Genomic DNA, 6,000 nt, shown 5'->3' with positions numbered 1-6,000 from the left:
GGCGCACCTTGTTAAATTTGCGAAGATCTTTCTTATTTTGGGTCTAGATTAACCTTATTATGCATATTTCCATATTTAATATTTCATTTTCATGCCTGTCACTTTTCCATCTTTCGTGTCTTATATCTTATAAACGCGTGATCTCAGCTCGATGCGGTTTGCACGGATCGATCTTATTTCGAACCTAGATTAGTGTCTTACAGCAAATAATTTTGTAGCTTATACCCGGTGACACGTTTTTTCGCTCCGGTCGGCCTTGAACTTTCCGCTTTAATTTCTCGTTAACGAATAGGCGCACCTTGTTATAATTTGCGAAGATCTTTCTTATTTTGGGTCTAGATTAAAACCTTATTATGCATTTTCCATATTTAATTTCATTTCATGCTGTCACTTTTCCATCTTTCGTGTCTTATATCTTAAAACGCGTGATCTCAGCTCGATGCGGTTTGCACGGATCGATCTTATTTCGAACCTAGATTAGTGTCTTACAGCAAATAATTTTGTAGCTTATACCCGGTGACACGTTATTTTCGCTCCGGTCGGCCTTGAACTTTCCGCTTTAATTTCTCGTTAACGAATAGGCGCACCTTGTTATAATTTGCGAAGATCTTTCTTATTTTGGGTCTAGATTAAAACCTTATTATGCATATTTTCCATATTTAATATTTCATTTCCATGCCTGTCACTTTTCCATCTTTCGTGTCTTATATCTTATAAACGCGTGATCTCAGCTCGATGCGGTTTGCACGGATCGATCTTATTTCGAACCTAGATTAGTGTCTTACAGCAAATAATTTTGTAGCTTATACCGGTGACACGTTATTTTCGCTCCGGTCGGCCTTGAACTTTCCGCTTTAATTTCTCGTTAACGAATAGGCGCACCTTGTTATAATTTGCGAAGATCTTTCTTATTTTGGGTCTAGATTAAAACCTTATTATGCATATTTCCATATTTAATATTTCATTTCATGCCTGTCACTTTTCCATCTTTCGTGTCTTATATCTTAAAACGCGTGATCTCAGCTCGATGCGGTTTGCACGGATCGATCTTATTTCGAACCTAGATTAGTGTCTTACAGCAAATAATTTTGTAGCTTATATCCCGGTGACACGTTATTTTCGGTCCGGTCGGCCTTGACTTTCCGCTTTAATTTCTCGTTAACGAATTAGGCGCACCTTGTTATAATTTGCGAAGATCTTTCTTATTTGGGTCTAGATTAAAACCTTATTATGATTTCCATATTTAATATTCATTTTCATGCCTGTCACTTTTCCATTCTTTCGTGTCTTATATCTTATAAACGCGTGATCTCAGCTCCGATGCGGTTTGCACGGATCGATTATTTCGACCTAGATTAGTGTCTTACAGCAAATAATTTTGTAGCTTATACCGGTGACACGTTATTTTCGCTCCGGTCGGCCTTGAACTTTCCGCTTTAATTTCTCGTTAACGAATAGGCGCACCTTGTTATAATTTGCGAAGATCTTTCTTATTTTGGGTCTAGATTAAAACCTTATTATGCATTTTCCATATTTAATATTTCATTTTCATGCCTGTCACTTTTCCATCTTTCGTGTCTTATATCTTATAAACGCGTGATCTCAGCTCGATGCGGTTTGCACGGATCGATTTATTCGAACCTAGATTAGTGTCTTACAGCAAATAATTTTGTAGCTTATATCCGGTGACACGTTATTTCGGTCCGGTCGGCCTTGAACTTTCGCTTTAATTTCTCGTTAACGAATAGGCGCACCTTGTTATAATTTGCGAAGATCTTTCTTATTTGGGTCTAGATTAAAACCTTATTATGCATTTTCCATATTTAATATTTCATTTCATGCCTGTCACTTTTCCATCTTTCGTGTCTTATATCTTAAAACGCGTGATCTCAGCTCGATGCGGTTTGCACGGATCGATTTATTTCGAACCTAGATTAGTGTCTTACAGCAAATAATTTTGTAGCTTATACCCGGTGACACGTTATTTTCGCTCCGGTCGGCTTGAACTTTTCCGCTTTAATTTCTCGTTAACGAATAGGCGCACCTTGCCTTATAATTTGCGAAGATCTTTCTTATTTTGGGTCTAGATTAAACCTTATTATGCATATTTCCATATTTAAATATTTCATTTTTCATGGCCTGTCACTTTTCCATCTTTCGTGTCTTATATCTTATAAAACGCGTGATCTCAGCTCGATGCGGTTTGCACGGATCGATCTTATTTCGAACCTAGATTAGTGTCTTACAGCAAATAATTTTGTAGCTTATACCCGGTGACACGTTATTTTCGCTCCGGTCGGCCTTGAACTTTCCGCTTTAATTTCTCGTTAACGAATAGGCGCACCTTGTTATAATTTGCGAAGATCTTTCTTATTTTGGGTCTAGATTAAAACCTTATTATGCATATTTCCATATTTAATATTTCATTTTCATGCCTGTCACTTTTCCATCTTTCGTGTCTTATATCTTATAAACGCGTGTTCTCAGCTCGATGTGGTTTGCACGGATCGGATTTATTTCGAACCTAGATTAGTGTCTTACAGCAAATAATTTTGTAGCTTATATCCGGTGACACGTTATTTTCGGTCCGGCCGGCCTTGAACTTTCCGCTTTAATTTCTCGTTAACGAATAGGCGCACCTTGTTATAATTTGCGAAGATCTTTCTTATTTTGGGTCTAGATTATAACCTTAATTTATATATTTCCATATTTAATATTTCATTTTCATGCTGTCACTTTTCCATCTTTCGTGTCTTATATCTTAGAAACGCGTGATCTCAGCTCGATGCGGTTTGCACGGATCGATCTTATTTCGGACCTAGATTAGTGTCTTACAGCAAATAATTTTGTAGCTTATACCCGGTGACACGTTATTTTCGCTCCGGTCGGCCTTGAACTTTCCGCTTTTATTTCTCGTTAACGAATAGGCGCACCTTGTTATAATTTGCGAGGACCTTTGTTATTTTGGGTCTAGATTAAAACCTTATTATGCATATTTCCATATTTAATATTTCATTTTCATGCCTGTCACTTTTCCATCTTTCGTGTCTTATATCTTATAAACGCGTGTTCTCAGCTCGATGTGGTTTGCACGGATCGATGTTATTTCGAACCTAGATTAGTGTCTTACAGCAAATAATTTTGTAGCTTATATCCGGTGACACGTTATTTTCGGTCCGGTCGGCCTTGAACTTTCCGCTTTAATTTCTCGTTAACGAATAGGCGCACCTTGTTATAATTTGCGAAGATCTTTCTTATTTTGGGTCTAGATTAAAACCTTATTATGCATATTTCCATTTTTTATATTTCATTTTCATGCCTGTCACTTTTCCATCTTTCGTGTCTTATATCTTATAAACGCGTGATCTCAGCTCGATGCGGTTTGCACGGATCGATCTTATTTCGAACCTATATTAGTGTCTTACAGCACATAATTTTGTAGCTTATAACCGGTGACACGTTATTTTCGCTCCGGTCGGCCTTGAACTTTCCTCTTTAATTTCTCGTTATCGAATAGGCGCATCTTGTTATAATTTGCGAAGATCTTTCTTATTTTGGGTCTAGATCAAAACCTTATTATGCATATTTCCATATTTAATATTTCATTTTCATGACTGTCACTTTTCCATCTTTCGTGTCTTATATCTTATAAACGCGTGATCTCAGCTCGATGCGGTTTGCATGGATCGATGTTATTTCGAACCTAGATTAGTGTCTTACAGCAAATAATTTTGTAGCTTATAACCGGTGACACGTTATTTTCGGTTCAGTCGGCCTTGAACTTTCCGCTTTAATTTCTCGTTAACGAATAGGCGCACCTTGTTATAATTTGCGAAGATCTTTCTTATTTTGGATCTAGATTGAAACCTTATTATGCATATTTCCATTTTTTATATTTCATTTTCATGCCTGTCACTTTTCCATCTTTCGTGTCTTATATCTGATAAACCCGTGTTCTCAGCTCGATGCGGTTTGCACGAATCGATCTTATTTGGAACCTAGATTAATGTCTTTCAGCAAATAATTTTGTAGCTTATACCCGGTGACACGTTATTTTGGCTCCGGTCGGCCTTGAACTTTCCGCTTTAATTTCTCGTTAACGAATTTGCGCACCTTGTTATAATTTGCGAAGATCTTTCTTATTTTGGGTCTAGATTAAAACCTTATTACCCATATTTCCATATTTATTATTTCATTTTCATGCCTGTCACTTTTCCATCTTTCGTGTCTTATATCTTATAAACGCGTGATCTCAGCTCGATGCTGTTTGCACGGATCGATGTTATTTCGAACCTAGATTAGTGTCTTACAGCAAATAATTTTGTAGCTTATATCCGGTGACACGTTATTTTCGGTCCAGTCGGCCTTGAACTTTCCGCTTTAATTTCTCGTTAACGAATAGGCGCACCTTGTTATAATTTGCGAAGATCTTTCTTATTTTGGGTCTAGATTAAAACCTTATTATGCATATTTCCATTTTTTATATTTCATTTTCATGCCTGTCACTTTTCCATCTTTCGTGTATTATATCTTAGAAACGCGTGATCTCAGCTCGATACGGTTTGCACAGATCGATTTTATTTCGAACCTAGATTAGTGTCTTACAGCAAATAATTTTGTAGCTTATATCCGGTGACACGTTATTTTCGGTCCGGTCGGCCTTGAACTTTCCTCTTTAATTTCTCGTTAACGAATAGGCGCACCTTGTTATAATTTGCGGAGATCTTTCTTATTTTGGGTCTAGATTAAAACCTTATTATGCATATTTCCATTTTTTATATTTCATTTTCATGCCTGTCACTTTTCCATCTTTCGTGTCTTATATCTTATAAACGCGTGATCTCAGCTCGATGCGGTTTGCACGGATCGATCTTATTTCGAACCTATATTAGTGTCTTACAGCAAATAATTTTGTAGCTTATACCCGGTGACACGTTATTTTCGCTCCGGTCGGCCTTGAACTTTCCGCTTTAATTTCTCGTTAACGAATAGGCGCACCTTGTTATAATTTGCGAAGATCTTTCTTATTTTGGGTCTAGATTAAAACCTTATTATGCATATTTCCATATTTAATATTTCATTTTCATGCCTGTCACTTTTCCATCTTTCGTGTCTTATATCTTATAAACGCGTGATCTCAGCTCGATGCGGTTTGCACGGATCGATGTTATTTCGAACCTAGATTAGTGTCTTACAGCAAATAATTTTGTAGTTTATATCCGGTGACACGTTATTTTCGCTCCGGTCGGCCTTGAACTTTCCGCTTTAATTTCTCGTTAACGAATAGGCGCACCTTGTTATAATTTGCGAAGATCTTTCTTATTTTGGGTCTAGATTAAAACCTTATTATGCATATTTCCATTTTTTATATTTCATTTTCATGCCTGTCACTTTTCCATCTTTCGTGTATTATATCTTAGAAACGCGTGATCTCAGCTCGATACGGTTTGCACGGATCGATTTTATTTCGAACCTAGATTAGTGTCTTACAGCAAATAATTTTGTAGCTTATATCCGGTGACACGTTATTTTCGGTCCGGTCGGCCTTGAACTTTCCTCTTTAATTTCTCGTTAACGAATAGGCGCACCTTGTTATAATTTGCGGAGATCTTTCTTATTTTGGGTCTAGATTAAAACCTTATTATGCATATTTCCATATTTAATATTTCATTTTCATGCCCGTCGTTTTTCCATCGTTGGTGGCTTATATCTTAGAAACGCGTGATTTCAGTTCGATGCGGTTTGCACGGATCGGTTTTATTTCTAACCTAGATTAATGTCTTACAGGAAATAATTTTGTAGTTTATACCCGGTGACACGTTATTTTGGCAGCGGTCGGTGTAGAACTTTTCCCTTTAATTTCTCGATAACGAATAGGGCCACCTTGTTATAATTTGCGAAGATCATTCTTATTTAGGATCTAGATTAAAACCTTATTATGGATATTTCCATATTTAATATTTCAATTTCATGCCTGTCATTTTTCCATGTTTCGTGTCT

Source organism: Harpegnathos saltator, unplaced genomic scaffold, assembly GCF_003227715.2.
Source record: "Harpegnathos saltator strain DR-91 unplaced genomic scaffold, Hsal_v8.6 scaffold652, whole genome shotgun sequence".
Lineage (NCBI taxonomy): Eukaryota > Metazoa > Arthropoda > Insecta > Hymenoptera > Formicidae > Harpegnathos > Harpegnathos saltator.
Note: the sequence above shows the minus strand (reverse complement) of the source record.